Here is a 21,452-nt window from a genome sequence, read left to right on the forward strand (position 1 = left end):
TTGTCACCACCATGATTATTTCCCTACAAATCTCTTTTGGTTTATGTCCACACAGTAGTCTTAAAATGTGATACATACAGCTAATGAAATAGTCCAGGTGAGGACTAAGAAGTTAAAAGCATATGAAATTCTGATTCTAAATAATGACAATTTTGTTTCTCCTTTTCCAATCCTTACACCTTTTGTTTCTTTCTTTCTTCTTCTCCTTTTTTCTTTTTCTTGCCTGGTTTAGTGTAAATAAAATGTGGGGAGTGGAAGAGGCAGTAGTAGGTATTGCTGTCTCCTTGATTTTAAAAGGAAGCCTCACTATGTCAAGCAAATTTTGTCAGAACTTGTACTAATGTTTTGGAAATTGAGGTGCAGTTAAAAGAAGCATGGAGAGGGCTTCCCTGGTGGCGCAGTGGTTGGGAGTCCGCCTGCCAATACAGGGGACACGGGTTCGTGCCCCGGTCCGGGAAGATCCCACATGCCGCGGAGCGGCTGGGCCTGTGAGCCATGGCTGCTGGGCCTGCGCGTCCGGAGCCTGTGCTCCGCAATGGGAGAGGCCACAACAGTGAGAGGCCCGCGTACCCCACCCCCCAAAAAAAAGAAGCATGGAGGTTTCTGAGCTTTAATAGAGGTTAATGCCTGTGATGTCTGTATCTGACAGTCTGAAAGAAAAACAAACTATTGAAGCTGTACTTTTTTACCTTGTTTTCTGTGAAAACTGTTTGCCTTACCTTGAGGATGAGGAAGTGTTTTTGATTACACAGATTCCCCAACAACTGTTAAAATATTAGCCAATAAAATAATCTCAACCACATTTAAGTCAAACATACTCTGAAGTTTTGGCAGTGTTATAGGACTACAGTTTTCCTGATTCTGGACCTTAAGCTTTTACTAATGAAGTCCAAGATCCCAAGAGATTTTTGGCAGCCAAAGCACACTGATGCTGGCAACCTCAAAGCTCCCCCAACCAGAGGTTATGTAATTGGTATTCTGAACCCAAGAGCTGGTCTTCACTCTATTCATATTAAATATTATATGATAGAAGATATAGGTAAACAGATATATAATATAAGGATCTCTTTCTGAGTAGGATATGAAAGGCAAGAACAATGAAAAACAATTAAACGGGAACTTCCCTGGTGGTGCAGTGGTTAAGAATCCACCTGCCAGTGCAGGGGATATGGGTTCAATCCCTGGTCCAGGAAGATCCCACGTGTCGCAGAGCAACTAAGCCCATGTGCCACAACTACTGAAGCACGCGCACCCTAAAGCCCACGCACTGCAACTACTGAGCCCATGCGCCACAACTACTGAAGCCTGCGTACTCTAGGGCCCACGTACCACAACGACTGAGCCTGCGTGCTGCAACTCTGAAGCCTGTGCACCTAGAGCCCATGCTCCAGAACAAGAGAAGCCACCGCAATGAGAAGCCCGCGCACCGCAACGAAGAGTGGTCCCCACTCGCCTCAAGTAGAGAAGAGCCTGCGCACAGCAACAAAGACTCAATGCAGCCAAAAATTAAAAATCAAAAAAATTAAATGATTATAGATTTAACTTCTTAAGGGTGAAAATCTTTTTGTCAGAAAAATAAACTTCATAAGCAAAAGAAAAATGACAAACTTGGAAGAAATATTTGCAATATGTATTTCAAGAAAGGATTAATGTGAATAATATATAAAAGCCCTTAAGAAACGTTAAGATATACACTTATGAATGAATGAATGAAAGACATGAACATAGATGCTCCAAAACAAGAAATGCAAATAGTCAATATATGCATGAAACAATGTTCAGCTTCACTAGTATTCAAAGAAAAGCAAAATAAAGCAAGACTCTAATTTGTGCTTATAAAATGGCAGGAATTTTGAAAATCATAATATTCAATGGTGAAGCAACAGAGAAACAAGCCAAGATTCTCATACATTGCTAGGAGTTTATCAGAAAGAAATAACTGTAACATTTTTCTAAAAATAATGCCATAGGAATATTCATGGTAATCTTAAAGACAAAAAGGGGGCAACATACTCTAATTGTATAAATAACAGTACAGTCGAGCAATTGAGAAAATATTATTTAATGATTTGAAAACCGTTTGATTTTGAAACAAAAGAAAAAAGTTTAGAAAACAGTATTACAGCATGTTTTGAGAGGAGATTGATTAAATAAATTATGTTATATTAAAATAATATTGAAAAATAATAATGATTTGGAAATGTTTATGATTTCAAAGTGTTAAAATGTTTAGAAAATTGTATTAAATTGTTATCCTAATTATATTTTTCACAAAAAAATAGACTGTAAAAAGAGAATAATTTTCTCAATATTTGGCAATTGACATTTATTATTATTTTTTTTTTGGAGCAGAGAGAGGTTTATTGCAAGGCGATGCAAGGAGACGAGGTGGCTCATGCCCTAAAAAGCCTCAAGCTCCCAAGTATTATTTTTGAAATAAAAAAAAATTAATATTATCTTTTTGGACTTAGCCATTGTTCCAGCTTGAAGGATTCTGCTAAACAATGTGTTTTTCCTCTGTAAATTTGATAAGCATGTCCTCAACAAAAGGGGTGATAAAAATGTTGACTAGAACAAGGTCAAGGGAAGAACTTTATAGTAAAAACAAAAGCAAAAGCAAAAATAAAAACTAGATCAAAAAACAACCTCCCTCCAGACTGAAGCAATTTTTAAATTAGTGTCCTTTGGGTATGACCACTTAATAAGTTTCTAATTCACTGATTTACACTCAACATTTAGTGAAAATTTCTCAACCTTGTCTTAAGACAAGGTATTACATATCTTAATGAAGTACTTTGCTGAAGCTCAGATACACATTCAGCCGCATTTCCCTAGTACATTAGTCCCTTGATTGCAATGAAGACAGACTCATTTAGGTCACCTTAAGAAATTAGGGTTTTTAAATGTAAAATGGATGGCTAGTGGGAAGCTGCTGCATAGCACAGGTAGATCAGCTCAATGCTTTGTGACAACCTAGAGGGGTGGGATAGGGAGGGTGGGAGGGAGGCTCAAGAGGGAGGGGATATGGGGATATATGTATACATATAGCTGATTCACTTTGTTGTACAGCAGAAACTAACACAACACTGTAAAGCAATTATACTCCAATAAAGGTGTAAAAAAAATAAAAATAAAAAATGAGTAATCCAAAAAAAGAGAAATAAAGAAATTAGCGTTTTTGTAAGATTACACATCCAGTACCTAAAACTAAATAAATCCCAAGAATCAAGGCAGTTCTGGAGTAAACATGATCTTTCTATTCTCTCTTTTTTTTAACCTACATGGTGTCTCCCTCAAGTACTGGCTTCTGTTTCAAGGTCTGCTTTGCTCTTCTTTTGAAATTGACTAACCAGTTTCTTCTACATTGTCCCACTCCAAGTCATGGAGAGAGCTAATCTGATTAGCTACCACTGTGCAAAGAGTAGCCCAACTCTGCTTCCCCGAGCAGGAGGCTATGGGTAAGTCATTTTCATCTAGAAGTTAAACACTGTTATGGTAGGCACTGTGACTGATGTGCCTGATACTACTAATTTGCTAATTCTGACAAAGAAGAAAATGAGGTTAGAATGACATGGTATGCTCATAATAAACATACTATGTCTAATAATCACAAATTTTCCTTACATATATACTCATAGACCAAAGCATGGGGAGAAAAAAAAAAAGAGAAAATGGGAAGAAGCAATATTTGAATAAATAACACCCAATAATTTTTTAAAATTCCAAAATATATCAGCCACAAGAAGAGCTATAAACCTTGAGATGTGAATTTTTAAAAATTAGAAATTCATATCTAAACACATCATAGTCAAACACTGAAAATCAAAGACAAAGTAAAATCTTCAAAGTAGCCAGAGAAAAAGGTACAATATCTACAAAAGAACAAGTATAAGACTAATGGTTGCCTTATCATCAGAAGTAATGGAAAAAGTGGCAATGGTGTGTCTGTCATCTTTAAAGATTCTGCCAACCTACAATTCTACACCCAGTGAAATATCCTTCAAAAATGAAAGCAAAATAAAGACATTCCAGACCAACAAAATCTGAGAGGATTTATTGCTAGAAAACTGATATTGAAAGAAAGAGGGAATATAATCCCAGAGAGAAGCATAGAAGTGCAAGAAGGAATAAAGAGCAATAGAGTAAAGAGCAATAGAGTAAATCTAAATGAATATTAACATAAAACAATAATAATAACATATTGTGGGGTTTCAATTGTATGTAGAATTAAAATATGTGACAACATTAAGGCAAAAGGCAGGATAGGGGCAAGTAGAGTGTTCTAAAGTCCTTACATTGTCTGGGAGGTGGTAAAGTATTCATTTGTATTAGATTCAAGGCTGCATTTTTCTCTAGGGTAACCACAAAAGAAGTAATAAAGAATGCATACCTAACAAGCTAGTAGAGGGAGCTATAACACAATTTAAAATAAATCCAAAGAAAGCAAGAAAGGAGATAAAAGGGAACACAGAAAAAGTGAGAGAAATAGAAAATTATATGGTAAAGCAAAAGCATTTCCAGAGTTACAAAAGACATTTCATAATGATAGAAAGATCAACTCACCAGGAAGGCATGCCAATTCTAAATTTCTAAGTTCCTAATAACATAGTTTCAAAATATCATAAAGAATATTAACAGAACTAAAAGGAGAAATGGACAAATTCGCAATCAGAATGAAGGTTTTTAACATACCTTCCTCAGTGACTGATAGAGCAAACAGACAAAAAAATCAAAATATAGAAGATTTAACTAACATTTAACAAACATGACCTAACTGACTTAAATAGAACACTTTCATTAGTCAGGGTTCTCTAGAGAAACAGAACTAATAGAAAGAAAGATAGATGATAGATAGATAGATAGATAGAGTTTACCCTTGAACAATGCAGGCTTGAAGTTCATGGGTCCACTTACATGTGGATTTTTTTCAGTGGTAAATATTACAGTGTCACACCATCCGAGGTTTGTTAAATCTGAGGATGCGGAATGAGGGATTCTGAGGAACCGCATACAAGAAAGGCGAACTGTAAGTTATATGTGGATTTTTGACTTTGTGGGGAGTCTGTGCCCCTAACCCCCGTGTTGTTCAACTTGTGTGCATGTATACACCTATATATGTATGTATGTTTGTACTTTTTTTTAATAGGAATTGGCTCACTAAGAGTTATGGAGGTAGAGAAGTCCCACAATCTGCTATCTGTAAGCTGCAGAATCAGGAGAGCCAGTGGTACAATTCAGTCTCAGCCTGAAGGCTTGAAAACCAGGAGCTCTGATGTCTGAGGACAAAAAGATGGATGTTCCAGCCCAAGAACAGAGAGAGTGAATTCACCCTTCCTTCCCCTTTTTGTTCCATTCAGGCCCCAGTGGATCGGTGAGGGGGGTTTCTTCTCTCAGCCTACTGAATCAAATGCTAATCTCTTCCAGGAACACCCTCACAGACATACCTAGAATTAATGTGTTACCAGCTATCTGGGTATCACCTAAGTGATGTGCAGTCAGGCTGACACATAAACTAACCATCCAAACATTGCAGCCAACAACTGAAGGAAACACTGTCTTGTCAAGTGTACCTAGGCATTTATTAAAATTGACCATATGCTGGGCAATAGAGCAAGTCTCAACAAATATTAAAGGATTAGAATAATACTAAACTCTTTGACTATGATGGAATAAAGCCAGAAATCAATTACAAAAAGATAACTAGAAGTTCCCTAGTGTTTGGAAATAAAAACAGTATACTTCTAAATATCCAGTGGGTCAAAGAAGAGATCTCAATGGAAATTAGAACATATTTTCAACAAAATGGTAAGAAAAATACTACATATCAAAATTTGTAGTTTAGTAAAAGCCAAACTTAAGGGAAATTTTATAACTTCTAATGTACCTATTAAAAATAAGAGAACCTGAAAACCAATGATCTACATATCTATCTAAAAAATCATATTCAAAGAAAGTGAAAGCCACAGAAAGTAGAAGGAAATGATAAAGATTAGAAAAGAAATTAAGAAACAGAAGACAAATATGGAGAAAACCAAATGCCAAATATTGGTTCTTTGAAAAGACTAAAACAATTGCAAACCCCCTGTCAACACTGATCAAGAAAAAAACAAAGGTACAAATAACCAATACCAAGAAGAAAAGGAGAGACATCAGTATAGATCCTGTCAGCATTAAGGATATACAGCTCACACCTGTCAGAATAGCTATTATCAAACAGACAAGAAATAACAGGTGTTGGTAAGGATGTGGAGAAAAGGGAACACTTGTGCACTGCTGGTGGGAATGTAAACTGGTGCAGCCACTATGGAAAACAGTATGGAGGTTCCTCAAAAAATTAAAAATAGAGCTATCATCTGATCCAGCAATTCCATTTCTATGTATTTATCCAAGAAAATAAAAACACTATTCAAAAAGATATATGCATCCCCATGTTTATTGCAGCATTATTTACAATAGCCAAGATGTGAAAACAACCTAAGTGTCCACTGATGGATGAATGAATAAGAAGATGTGATATATACACACAATGGAATATTACTCAGACATTAAAAAAAAGAATGAAATTTTGCCATTTGTGAAAACAGGGATGGACCTTGACAGCATTATGCTAAGTGAAATAAGTCAGAGAGAAAAAGATAAATAAATATGACCTTATTTATATATGGAATTTAAGAAATCAAGCAAACAAAAAAAACAAGCTTATGGATATAAAGAACAGACTGGTGGTTACCTGAGGCAAGGGGTGGGGGGGAAGGGTGAAAAGGGGGAAGGGAATCAAAAGGTACAAATTTTCAGTTATAAAATGAATAAGTCATGGGGATATAATGTACAGCATGGTGACTATAGTTAATGATACTGTATTGGATATTTGAAAGCTGCTAAAAGAGTAAATCTTAAAAATTCTCATCACAAGAAAAAAATTTTGTAACTATGTGTGGTGATGGATGTTAACTGGACTTATTGTGGCGATCATTTTGCAATATACACCAATATTAAATCATTATGTTACATACCTGAAACTAATATAATGTTGCATGTCAATTACAACTCAATTTTTATAAAGGATATAATAATAAGAGGAAATTATAAACAACTGCATGCCAATGAAATGGACAGATTGCTGGATATATACAACTTAACAGAGTGGACAAAAAGGAAATAGCAAATATAAGTAGTTCTATCTATTAAAAAATTAAATTCATCGTGGGAAAGGGATGGAATGGGAATTGGGGGTTAGCAGATACAAACTATTATATTATAGAATGTATAAACAACAAGGACCTGCTGTATAGCACAGGGAATTATATTCAATATCCTATGATAAACCATAATGGAAAAGAATACAAAGAATGTATATATGTGTATGTATATGTATGTATATAGGTATATACATATATATACATCCTTTGTATTCTTTTCCATTACATACACATATATACATATATATAACTTTTTTTTTTTTTTTTGCGGTACGCAGGCCTCTCACTGTTGTGGCCTCTCCCGTTGCGGAGCACAGGCTCTGGACGCGCAGGCTCAGCAGCCATGGCTCACGGGCCCAGCCGCTCCGCAGCATGTGGGATCTTCCGACCGGGGCACGAACCCATGTCCCCTGCGTCGGCAGGCGGACTCTCAACCACTGCGCCACCAGGGAAGCCCCATATATATAACTTAATCACTTTGCGGTACAGTAGAAATTAACACCTTGTAAATCAACTACATTTCAATTAAAAATTTATTTATCTTTTAATTTTTTTAATAATTATTTTTATTTATTTGTTTTTATTTTTGGCTGTGTTGGGTCTTCGTTGCTGTGTGCAGGCTTTCTCTAGATGAGGCAAGCAGGGCTACTCTTCATTGCGGTATGCAGGCTTCTCATTGTCATGGCTTCTCTTGTTGCAGAGCACGGGCTCTAGAGCACAGGCTCAGTAGCTGTGGCACACGGGCTTACTTGCTCCGTGGCATGTGGGATCTTCCCGGGCCAGGAATCAAACTCATGTCCCCTGCACTGGCCGGCGGATTCTTAACCACTGTGCAACCAGGGAAGCCCCCCAAAATTTTTTAAATTAAATTTATAATTATAAACCTTCCCACAAAGAAAACTTTAGTCACAGATGGCTTCTTTGGTGAATTTTTCAAAACACAATAGGAAAAACATGAATATTACAGAAAATCTTCCAGAAAACAGAAAAAGAAGGAATATTTCCAACTATTGTATGAGGTCAGTATAACTGTAACACCAAAAGCTGGCAAAAATATCACAAGAAAGAAAAATTACAGGTTAATCTCTCTCAGGAACATAGATGTGAAAGTCCTAGATAAAATATTAGCAAGTAAGTCCAGGAGCACTCTTTGTAATAGCCCCAAACTGGGAGAAAAAAACCCAAAGTACATTACCATTTGGATGAATAAAATTCATGGTGTATTCAAACAGCAAAATATTACACAGCAATGAAAATGGACGATTTCCATTTACTTCTACACACAACAACGTGGATGAATCTCACAAATGTGATGTTGAATGAAAGAAGTAAACACAAAAGGTACATAACATAGGATTTCATTTATGTAAAAATAAAATCAGGCAAAATTAACTTACACATATAGAAATCAAGATAGCAGTGACTTGAGGAGGAGGAGGTTAATGACTGAAAGGGGATACGTGGGGGTGTTTCTGGCTGTTGGTAGCATTCTATTTCCTGATCTGGTGCCGGTTACACAGATGGGTACACTTAGTCAAAATTCATGGAGCTCTACACTTATGATTTGTATACTTTTTTGTACGTATGCTATACTTCAATTAAGAGAAAAGAATAGGGCTTCCCTGGTGGTGCAGTGGTTGAGAGTCCGCCTGCCGATGAAGGGGACGCGGGTTCGTGCCCCCGTCCGGGAAGATTCCACATGCCACAGAGCGGCTGGGCCCGTGAGCCATGGCCGCTGAGCCTGCTTGTCCGGAGCCTGTGCTCCGCAATGGGAGAGGCCACAACAGTGAGAGGCCCGCGTACCGAAAAAAAAAAAAAGAGAGAAAAGAATAAAACTACTTTAATTTACCTGGATTTATATCACTCTCACCAGTCTGTGTTGTTCAGAATCGATCATCCCACTCCCCTGTAAAAATGAGAACTCTATCTGACTTTGTAACTACTTCCTTGAGGACTCGCAATTCATTGGGTTATAAATATGAAATGGCTTTATTTTTCCAATAATCTCCCCCCAAAATTGTGCTCTGCCCCTGCCATTTTCTTGCTGGGTGTCAACTCTCTTCATCACACCTTGGCTCGATTCTATTTATCCACCTCTTCAAGTTATTAGGATCATCTCATTCTGTCAAGTAAGGTTCAATTCTGTTCATTTTCTACTAAGCTTCAAACTGAATTAAAACTACTTTTCCTCCCTTCCCTCCAGAGAAAGGCAGACAAGTCTGTTGCTAGTGGCTTGGAGTATGTGGCGGGGAGTGGGGGGGAGCGGGGGGGAGCCGGGGGCAGAGAGGTTTGAGGGCAGGAGTGCTCTGTTCTGTATATCCTTCCCTCTCCTTCTTTCCAGTGCTTCACTTCTAATGTCAGGGCAAGAGGAGAAATGAAGAAGTGGCTATCTTATGTGGCTCCCCAGTAGGAAGATGGTAATTCCCTCTCTTTCGGATGCTGCTGCTTCTCTAGTTAACCCTGTCAGATTTTCTACGCTCTCTAAACTGGAGAGAATCCAAGTTCTGGCTCCTTCATTGTTGAAGGTCCTTGGGGTGCCTCCCTGCTGCTCAATTCCTTGAGGCATATCTTGCATCTACTTGACCTCCTCCACACGGGGTCCAGTGAGCAGCCTCTCTTGGAGGGGCCAATGTGGGCAACTGTGGTGTCCCTTCCTTCATCTAGATCATCTCTCTACTGCCCCTTCTCCTTGTCCTAGAACACTTGAGCACTCTGCCAGTCCAGGAGAGATCAGAGGTGAGACAATCACCAGTCTCCAACCTAGGATAGGGGGAAGGTTGGGCATCTCTAAACTTTATAAGCAATTCTCTTGAATGCTCTTCTCTAGACTTTAAGAGGAAGAAGTGCCTCCATCTCCTTTATTACAGTGAGAATGGGGTGAAGAGAGGGAATAGAGCAACCTTATGAATATTCTACTTCACAAAAAGCTAACCTTATCTCTACTCACCTTTTCCTTACACTTCAGGGAGTAGGAATGGGATGGGGTAGGGGATGTTTGGTGTTTGGTCTGTTTCCCTGTATTGACATTTCTTGGCCTAACTATAGGTGGGCTGGCCTAACCACAGGTGGTCCCTGAACTTAGAATATGTGAGCTCATCTCCTTACGTGCACAGCATTAGAACTTAGCCAGGGCCCAGGGAACATCCCTGTTGACATACTATTACACTTGTCTCCAACCACCTGGAAGTTCTGTTAATCTTCACAGCATGTGTTGGAAAAAAAAAAAAAAAAAAGAACAATTCTGTATTAACTAAAAATATAATAGGAAAAGGAAAGGGATATAGGAAAAAATTGCAATGATTTTCTATTTTGCAAAGCAAATTTACCTTCAAGAAAATTTGGAGAGTTGTGTTATTTATCTATATAAATATAATAAATCATTTGAATTTATTTGAACTCTTTTACCCATGTGTACACCCATCATTTTAATACTAAATTGTCCATTTATAAGATTTCTGCCCTTACAGTTTTGATGTGATTGGGGATCAAAACTGAACATGACTAAGCAACGTATAGTACGTTATTGAAGACAAAGTATACTATTTGTTAAAAGCACAAAACCACAGTTTAAAACAAGCAAGAGATGGACTTCCACTGTGGTCCAGTGGCTAAGAATCCACCTGCCAATGCACTGGTCTGGGAAGATCCCACATGCTGTGGGGCACTAAGCCCGCGCGCCACGACTACTGAGCCTGTGCCGTAGAGCCCGCAAGCTGCAACTACTGAACCTGCACCCCACAACTACTGAGCCTGAGCTCTAGAGCCCACAAACCTCAACTACTGAGCCTGTGTACAAATACTGAAGCCCACGCACTCTGGGGCCCACGTGCTGCAACTACTGAAGTCCACATGCTTAGAGCCCATGTTCCACAACGAGAAGCCACCGCAACGAGAAGCCCATGCACAGCAACGAAGAGTAGTCCCTGCCTGCCGCAACTAGAGAAAGCCCGTGTGCAGCAATGAAGACCCAGCGCAGCCAAAAATAAATAAATAAATAAATATAAAACAAGAAAGGGGGGGTAAGATGTATCAATATTTAGTGGAGGGGAGGAACCAAGATGGAGGAGTAGAAGGACATGCTCTCACTCCCTCTTGTAAGAACACCAGAATCACAACTAGCTGCTGGACAGTCATCGACAGGAAGACACTGGAACTCACCAGAAAAGATACCCCATATCCAAAGACAAAGGAGAAGCCACAATGAGACAGTAGGAGGGGTGCAATCACAGTAATATCAAATCCCGTAACTGCTGGGTGGGTGACTCACAGACTGGAGAACACTTATACCACAGAAGTTCACCCACTGGAGTAAAGGTTCTGAGCCCCACGTCAGGCTTCCCAACCTGGGAGTCCAGCAACGGGAGGAGGAATTCCTAGATAATCAGACATTGAGGCCTAGTGGGATTTGATTGCAGGACTTCAACAAGACTGGGGGAAACAGAGACTCCACTCTTAGACAGCGCACACAAAGTAGTGGGTGCATAGGGACCCAGGCAAAGGAGCAGTGACCCCAGGGGAGACTGAACCAGACCTACCTGCTAGTGTTGGAGGGTCCCCTGCAGAGGCGGGGGGTGGCTGTGGCTCAATGTGGGGACAAGGACACTGGCAGCAGAAGTTCTAGGAAGTACTCCTTGGTGTGAGCCCTCCCAGAGTCTGTCATTAGCCTCACCAAAGAGCCCAGGTAGGCTCCAGTGTTGGGTTGCCTCAGGCCAAACAACCAACAGGGAGGGAACACAGCCCCACCCATCAGCGGTCAAGCAGATTAAAGTTTTACTGAGCTCTGCCCAGCAGAGCAATAGTCAGCTCTATCCACCACCAGTCTCTCCCATCAGGAAACTTACACAAGCCTCTTAGACGGCCTCATCCACCAGAGGGCAGACAGCAGAAGCAAGAATAACTACAATCCTGCAGCCTATGGATCAAAAACCACATTCACAGAAAGATAGACAAGATGAAAAGGCAGAGGGCTATGTACCAGATGAAGAAACAAGAGAAAACCCCAGAAAAACAACTAAATGAACTGGAGATATGCAACTTTCCAGAAAAAGAATTCAGAATAATGACAGTGAAGATGATCCAGGACCTTGGAAAAGAATGGAGGCAAAGATCGAGAAGATGCAAGAAATGTTTAAAAAAGACCTAGAAGAATTAAAGAACAAACAATCAGAGATGAACAACACAGTAACTGAAGTGAAAAGTACACTAGAGGGAATCAAGAGCAGAATAACTGAGGCAGAAGAACAGACAAGTGACCTGGAAGACAGAATGGTGGTATTCACTGCTGCAGAACAGAATAAAGAAAAAAGAATGAAAATAAATGAAGACAGCCTAAGAGACCTCTGGGACAACATTAAATGCAACAACATTTGCATTATAGGGGTCCCAGAAGGAGAAGAGAGAGAGAAAGGGCCCGAGAAAATATTTGCAGAGATTATAGTCAAAAACTTCCCTAACATGGGAAAGGAAATAGCCACCCAAGTCCAGGAAGCGCAGAGAGTCCCGTACAGGATAAACCCAAGGAGAAACATGCTGAGACACACAGTAATCAAACTGGAAAAAATTATAGACAAAGAAAAATTACTGAAAGCAGCAAGGGAAAAATGACAAATAACATACAAGGGAACCCCCATAGGTTAACAGCTGATTTCTCAGCAGAAATTCTACAAGCCAGAAGGGAGTGGCATGATATACTTAAAGTGATGAAAGGGAAGAATGTACAACCAAGATTACTCCACCCAGCAAGGATCTCATTCAGCTTTGATGGAGAAATGAAAAGCTTTACAGAGAAGCAAAAGCTAAGAGAATTCAGCACCACCAAACCAACTCTACAACAAATGCTAAAGGAACTTCTCTAAGTGGGAAACACAAGAGAAGAAAAGGACCTACAAAAACAAACCCAAAACAGTTAAGAAAATGGTCATAGGAACATACATATCAATAATTACCTTAAACGTGAATGGATTAAATGCTCCAACCAAAAGACACAGGCTTGCTAAATGGATACAAAAACAAGACCCATATATATGCTGTCTACAAGAGACCCACTTCAGAGCTAGGGACACATACAGACTGAAAGTGAAGGGATGGAAAAAGATATTCCATGCAAATGGAAATGAAAAGAAAGCGGGAGTAGCAATACTCATATCTGATAAAATAGACTTTAAAATAAAGAATGTTACAAGAGACAAGGAAGGACACTACATAATGATCAAGGGATCAATCCAAGAAGAATATATAACAATTATAACTATATATGCACCCAACATAGGAGCACTTCAATACATAAGGCAACTGCTATCAGCTATAAAAGAGGAAATTGACAGTAACACAATAATAGTGGGGGACTTTAACACCTCACTTACACCAATGGACAGATCATCCAAATTGAAAATAAATAAGGAAACAGAAGCTTTAAATGACACAGTAGACCAGATAGATTTAATTGATATTTATAGGACATTCCATCCAAAAACAGCAGATTACACTTTCTTCTCAAGTGCACATGGAACATTCTCCAGGATAGATCACATCACGGGTCACAAATCAAGCCTCCATAAATTTAAGAAAATTGAAATCATATCAAGCATCTTTTCTGACCACAATGCTATGAGAGTAGAAATGAATTACAGGGAAAAAAATGTAAAAAACACAAACACATGGAGGCCAAACAATACATTACTAAATAACCAAGAGATCACTGAAGAAATCAAAGAGGAAATCAAAAAATACCTAGAGACAAATAACAATGAAAACATGACGATCCAAAACCTATGGGCTGCAGCAAAGGCAGTTCCAAGAGGGAAGTTTATAGCTATACAAGCCTACTTCAAGAAACAAGAAACATCTCAAATAAACAATCTAACCTTACACCTAAAGGAACTAGAGAAAGAAGAACAAACAAAACCCAAAATTAGCAGAAGGAAAGAAATCATAAAGATCAGAGCAGAAATAAATGAAATAGAAACAAAGAAAACAATAGCAAAGATCAATGAAACTAAAAGCTGGTTCTTTGAGAAGATAAACAAAATTGATAAACCATTAGCCAGACTCATCAAGAAAAAGAGGGAGAGGACTCAAATCAATAAAATTAGAAATGAAAAAGGAGAAGTTACAACAGACACCGCAGAAATACAAAGCATCCTAAGAGACTCCTACAAGTAACTCCATGCCAACAAAATGGACAATCTGGAAGAAATGGACAAATCCTTAGAAAGGTATAACCTTCCAAGACTGAACCAGGAAGAAATAGAAAATATGAACAGACCAATCACAAGCAATGAAATTGAAACTGTGATTAAAAATCTTCCAACAAACAAAAGTCCAGGACCAGAAGACTTCACAGGTGAATTCTATCAAACATTTAGAGACGAGCTAACACCTATACTTCTCAAACTCATCCAAAAAATTGCAGAGGAAGGAACACTCCCAAACTCATTCTATGAGGCCACCATCACCCTGATACCAAAACCAGACAAAGATACTACAAAAAAAGAATATTACAGACCAATATCACTCATGAATATAGATGCAAAAATCCTCAACAAAATACTAGCAAACAGAATCCAACAACACATTAAAAGGATCATACACCATGATCAAGTGGGATTTATCCCAGGGATGCAAGGATTCTTCAATATACACAAATCAAGCAATGTGATACACCATACTAACAAACTGAAGAATAAAAAACATACGATCATCTCAAGAGATGCAGAAAAAGCTTTTGATAAAATTCAACACCCATTTATGATAAAAACTCTCCAGAAAGTGGGCATAGAGGGAATCTACCTCAATATAATAAAGGCCACATATGACAAACCCACAGCAAACATCATTCTCAATGGTGAAAAACTGAAAGCATTTCCTCTAAGATTAGGAACAAGAAAAGAATGTCCACTCTCACCACTATTATTCAACATAGTTTTGGAAGTCCTAGCCACAGCAGTCAGAGAAGAAAAAGAAATAAAAGGAATCCAAATTGGAAAAGAAGAAGTAAAACTGTCACTGTTTGCAGATGACAGGATACTATACATAGAGAATCCTAAAAATGCCACCAGAAAACTACTAGAGCAACTCAATGAATTTGGTAAAGTTGCAGGATACAAGATTAATGCACAGAAATCTCTTGCATTCCTATACACTAATGATAAAAAAGTTGAAAGAGAAATTAAGGAAACACTCCCATTTATCACTGCAACAAAAAGAATAAAATACCTAGGAATAAACCTACCTAGGGAGACAAAAGACCTGTATGCAGAAAACTATAAGACACTGATGAAAGAAATTAAAGATGATACCAACAGATGAAGAGATATACCATGTTCTTGGATTGGAAGAATCGACATTGTGAAAATGACTATACTACCCAAAGCAATCTACAGATTCAATGCAACCCTATCAAATTACCAATGGCATTTTTTACAGAACTAGAACAAAAAAATCTCAAAGTTTGTATGGAGACACAAAGACCCCGAATAGCCAAAGCAGTCTTGAGGGAAAAAAATGGAGCTGGAGGAATCAGACTCCCTGACTTCAGACTATACTACAAAGCTACAGTAATCAAGACAATATGGTACTGGCACAAAAACAGAAACATAGATCAATGGAACAAGATAGAAAGCCCAGAGATAAACCCACACACCTATGGTCAACTAATCTATGACAAAGGAGGCAAGGATATATAATGGAGAAAAGACAGTCTCTTCAATAAGTGGTGCTGGGAAAACTGGACAGCTACATGTAAAAGCATGAAATTAGAACACTCCCTAACACCATACACAAAAATAAACTCAAAATGGATTCGAGACCTAAATGTAAGACCAGACACTATAAAACTCTTAGAGGAAAACATAGGAAGAACACTCTTTGACATAAATCACAGCAAGATCTTTTTTGATCCACCTCCTAGAGTAATGGAAATAAAAAGAAAAATAAACAAATGGGACCTAATGAAACTTCAAAGCTTTTGCAAAGCAAAGGAAACCATAAAGAAGATGAAAAGACAACCCTCAGAATGGGAGAAAATATTTGTAGATGCATCAACGGACAAAGGATTAATCTCCGAAATATATAAACAGCTCATGCAGCTCAATATTAAAGAAACAAACAACACAATCTAAAACTTGGCAGAAGACCTAAATAGACATTTCTCCAAAGAAGACATACAGATGGCCAAGAAGCTCATGAAAAGCTGCTCAACATCACTAATTATTAGAGAAATGCAAATCAAAACTACAATGAGATATCACCTCACACCAGTTAGAATGGGCTTCATCAGAAAATCTACAAACAAATGCTGGAGAGGGTGTGGAGAAAAGGGAACCCTCTTGCACTGTTGGTGGGAATGTAAACTGATACAGCCACTATGGAGAACAGTATGCAAGTTCCTTAATAAACTAAAAATAGAATTACCATATGATCCAGCAATCCCACTACTGGGCATATACCCAGAGAAAACCATAATTCAAAAAGACACATGCACCCCAATGTTCATTGCAGCACTATTTACAATAGCCAGGTCATGGAAGCAACCTAAATGCCCATTGACAGACGAATGGATAAAGAAGTTGTGGTACATATATACAATGGAATATTACTCAGCCATAAAAAAGAATGAACTTGAGTCATTTGTTGAGACATGGATGGATCTAGAGACTGTCATACAGAGTGAAGTAAGTCAGAAAGAGAAAAACAAATATCATATATTAACGCATGTATGTGGAACCTAGAAAAATGGTACAAATGAACCGGTTTGCAGGGCAGAAGTTGAGACACAGATGGAGAGAACAAATGTATGGACACCAAGGGGGGAAAGCCACGGGGGGGTGGGGATGACTAATAAGAACCTGCTGTATAAAAAAAAAAAATTAAATTTAAAAATTAAAAAAAAACTAATACTAAATTTTCTTTGGGTTATTTGTATTGAAGTATGTTAATATAAATGTTTCAGACATTACATGAAATTCCTAAAAATCTTTTATGTTCTAGTATAATGTTATAAGTCATAATTCTAGTTATTACTTTAAACTGTATATCTCAGAAATAACTAAATTTCCTTGTCAATTGCATTATTATGAACGTTCATCAAATCTTTAACCGTGGTCATTTTTAAGTGTTTTGTCATTTACGGACAGTTCTGGGTGTACTCTGATGCTTTTGCAAAAATGTTCCTATAAAAGGGTTTCATCTTCAAGGAATTCATGGAAAAGACTCTGACAAGTACAGGTTTCTGGTAACTGACTATAATGCTGAACCGAATGCATAAGCGTTTTCAGAACTCTAATGGAAAACTGATGAATTCATAAAAGTGCTAACAAAAGATCAAGATGAGAAAAAAATTAATTACATGGGACTGAGTGAACTGATGAGGATGATTATAATTTTTGTGACTTTGAATTAAAAAAATGTGATAAAAAAGATTAACTTACTTGAGTGAGGTATTATTTATAAAAATAAGTTTAAAAAAATCAAGAAAATGAAAGACTTCATCTGTTTTCTTTTCTAATGTCTGTACGTTGGAGGAAGATGTAATGATACTCCTGGCATGTCATTTTGCCCTCCGGAACCATCAAACATTATACATGTGATTAGGTAGAATTATTTAAATATGGTCGTGTATCTTTACCTTTCTGGTCAATCACAATTTCTGGTTTTTTGTTTTATTTTTTTTTTTAATAATGAGTTTTTGTTTTTGTTTTGAAAAAAAAATTTAGGCCTTCCCTGGTGGCGCAGTGGTTGAGAGTCCGCCTGCCGATGCAAGGGACACGGGTTCGTGTCCAGGAAGATCCCACATGCCGCGGAGCGGCTAGACCCGTGAGCCATGGCCGCTGAACCTGCACGTCCGGAACCTGCGCTCCGCAACGGGAGAGGCCACAACGGTAAGAGGCCCGCGTACCGCAAAAAAAAAAAACTTAGTGGAGGGGGAGGAATATTTTATTACAGTCACTAAAAGGTAAGGATTAATTTCCTTTTAGAAAGGGGGACATAATGCACATTTTACAGTGCAATATAAAAAGTATTACTAGCACAATAATACTATCACACTAAAAATGGAACTTATTACTTATTCAGTAAAATGGCCACTTGCTCCTAATCAGTAGCATAATTCACTAGACAGATCTGAGGTTCCCTTAAAGGTTTTGCTTTACTGATCTTCCCTGGGTTTGTCATTCTCATTTCCCACATAGTTTGACGCATGGAGCAGCTGCTTGCTATAGCACATGAAGAGTGCGGTAATCTAACACAAAGAAATGTCACAGAACAAAAAAACTATAACATACACAGTATTTTTAAAGGGAAAGAACTTTCTAGTAAGAATTGTCAATGGGTATGTCTTTGAAGACAAAATATTAAAGTCAGACTTAAAATATCACTTAATATAGTAAGAAAAATTCCTTTCATGAGGTTTGACTGTCTATGTAATTCATAGCCTGGTTCTTTCTTATAAACCTTTGAAAAGTGTTGTGAATAGAATATATTATACTTGGGATTCCAAAAGCTTTTTATTATTCATTAACAATTTGAGGATTATAAGATTACACTTCAGGTAATTTAGAATAAGATTTTTTAAAACTGAAGTATAGTTGATTTACAATATTGTGTTAGCTTCAGGTATACAACAAAGTGATTCAATTATTTTTTTTAGATTATGTTCCATTATAGGTTATTAGAAGATATTGAATATAGTTCCCTGCATTATACAGTAAAGCTTTTTTGCTTATCTATTTTATGTATAATAGTCTGTATCCGTTAATCCCATACTCCTAATTTATCCCTCCCTCCCTTTCCTCTTTGGTAACCATAAATTTGTTTTCTATGTGAGTCTGTTTCTGTTCTATATATAGATTCATTTGTATTATTTTTTAGATTCCACATATAAGTGATATCATATAATATTTGTCTGATTTACTTCACTTAGTATGATATTCTCTAGGTCCATTCATGTTGCTGCAAATGGCAATATTTCATTCTTTTTTATAGCTGAGTGTATCCCACATCTTCTTTATCCATTCGTCCGTTGATGGACACTTAGTTTGTTTCCATGTCTCTGTTATTATAAACAGTGCTGCTATGAACATTGGGGTGCATATCTTTTTGAATTAGAGTTTTCATCTTTTCCAGATATATGTCCAGATGTGGGATTGCTGGATCATATGGCAAATCTATTTTTAGTTTTTTTTGAGGAACCCCCATGCTGTTTTCCATAGTGGCTGCACCAATTTACATTCCCACCATCGGTGTAGGAGGGTTCCCTTTTCTCCACACTTTCTCCAGCATTTATTATTTATAGACTTTTTGATGATGGCCATTCTGACTGGTGTGAAGTGATACCTCATTGTGGTTTTGATTTGCATTTCTCTAATAATTAGCGAGGTTGAACACCTTTTCATATGCCTGTTAGCCATCTGTATGTCTTCTTTTGAGAAATGTCTATTAAGGTCTTTGGCCCATTTTTTGATTGGATTATTTGGTTTTTTGATATTGAGTCATATAAGTTGTCTGTATAGAATAAGATTTTTTAAATGTGGATGCTGATGTGGAATCATATCTAAAGATATTGTGCCATATATAACTTACCTTTAAATTTATCTAAATTCTTATAAATATCTCACAGTTTTTGTTTGTCTGTTTGGCTATGTGGGATCTTATTTCCCTGATCAGGAATTGAACCCAGGCCCTCCTCAGTAATAGCGCAGAGTCCTAACCACCGGACCACCAGGGAATTCTCACAGTTCATTTTAAGGCAATAAATTGATTAACATGTTCACTTTAAAATATTGTTTCTAAACTCTTTATTAGTATCAAGTGGAAAGAATTTATACCTTTATTATAGTAAGAGGTAATTTTAAATTAAGTTATTTAATAACTCACCAAATCAGTTTCGTGTCACATAGGGTAACATGTTATTACCAAACAACTTTGCCTCTGGTCAAAGAGAAACAAATCATTGCACAAGGCTCAAAATTTTTGTGAAAATAAATATTTAGGAAAGTAAACCATAGATGTAATTGAATCCCAATGAAATACATTAAACAATTATTAGAGAAGTAGCTATTACTCTGACCATCAAGTTTGGTATAAGAAGTAAACAGTTTAGCCCAAACTGCCCTCAGCCGGCCGGTCGGCCAGCTGTTATGGCGATCTGCAGCCCCAGCATCGTGATTAGCAATAATTAACCAGCTAATGACCTAGATTTATTTTGTATACCTAATCATTATGCTGAGGATTTGGAAAAGCTGTTTATTCCTCATGGACTAATTATGGACAGGACCGAACGTCTTGCTCAAGATGTGAAGAAGGAAATGGGAGGCCATCACACCGTGGTCCTCTGTGTGCTCAATGGGGACTACAAATTCTTTGCTGACCTGCTGGATTACATCAAAGTACTGAAGAGAAATAGTGATAGATCCATTCCTATGACTGTAGATTTTATCAGACTGAAGAGCTACTGTAATGACCAGTCAACAGGCGACATAAAAGTAATTGGTGAAGATGATCTCTCAATTTTCACTGGAAAGAATGTGTTGATTGTGGAAGGTATAATTGACACTGGCAAAACAATGAAAACCTTGCTTTCCTTGGTCAAGCAGCATAATTCAAAGATGATCAAGGTTGAAGCTTGCTGGTGAAAAGGACCCCTTGAAGTGCTGGATACAGACCAGACTTTGTTGGATTTGAAATTCTAGCCAAGTTTGTTGTAGGATATGCCCTTGACTATAATGAATACTTTGGGGATGTGAATCATGTTTGTGTCATTAGTGAAGCTGGAAAAGCAAAATACAAATCCTAAGATGATAGTTCAAGTTGAGTTTGGAAACATCTGGAGTCCCACTGAAATCACCAGTAAAATTATCAAATGTTCTAGTTCTGTGGCCAGATGCTTAGTTGAGATTATTGCATTTAACTTCTTAGAATTTTATCTGTTGTATTTTAGAAAAGCCAGTTGCTGCATTCCCAAACTCTTTATTTGCACTGTCAGCCTATAGACTATCATTTCCCTTTGGGTGGATTGTTGTTTTACTCGTGAATGAAAAACCTCTTAAACCACACCACTATGGAACGAAAATATTGACATTGTATATGTAAAAAACATTTAAAGAAAAGAATATATTAGTTTTTTAACTGGTATTTTACTTTTTATATATTCAGGGAAGAACAGAAGTGATTGAATCTTGTTAATTATACCACTGTGTGTTCAGAAAAGTAAGAAACAGTCAGTTTCATATCAGTCACAGCACTTAGAAGTATCGTTAT

General features: G+C 37.6%; 1 pseudogene; it reads left to right on the forward strand.

The window, feature by feature from the left end:
- The first annotated feature begins 20,332 nt into the window (after window positions 1-20,332).
- Window positions 20,333-20,988, forward strand: LOC136133749 (hypoxanthine-guanine phosphoribosyltransferase pseudogene; annotated as a pseudogene).
- The last annotated feature ends 464 nt before the right edge of the window (window positions 20,989-21,452 follow it).

This window comes from Phocoena phocoena, chromosome 14, assembly GCF_963924675.1.
Source record: "Phocoena phocoena chromosome 14, mPhoPho1.1, whole genome shotgun sequence".
NCBI lineage: Eukaryota > Metazoa > Chordata > Mammalia > Artiodactyla > Phocoenidae > Phocoena > Phocoena phocoena.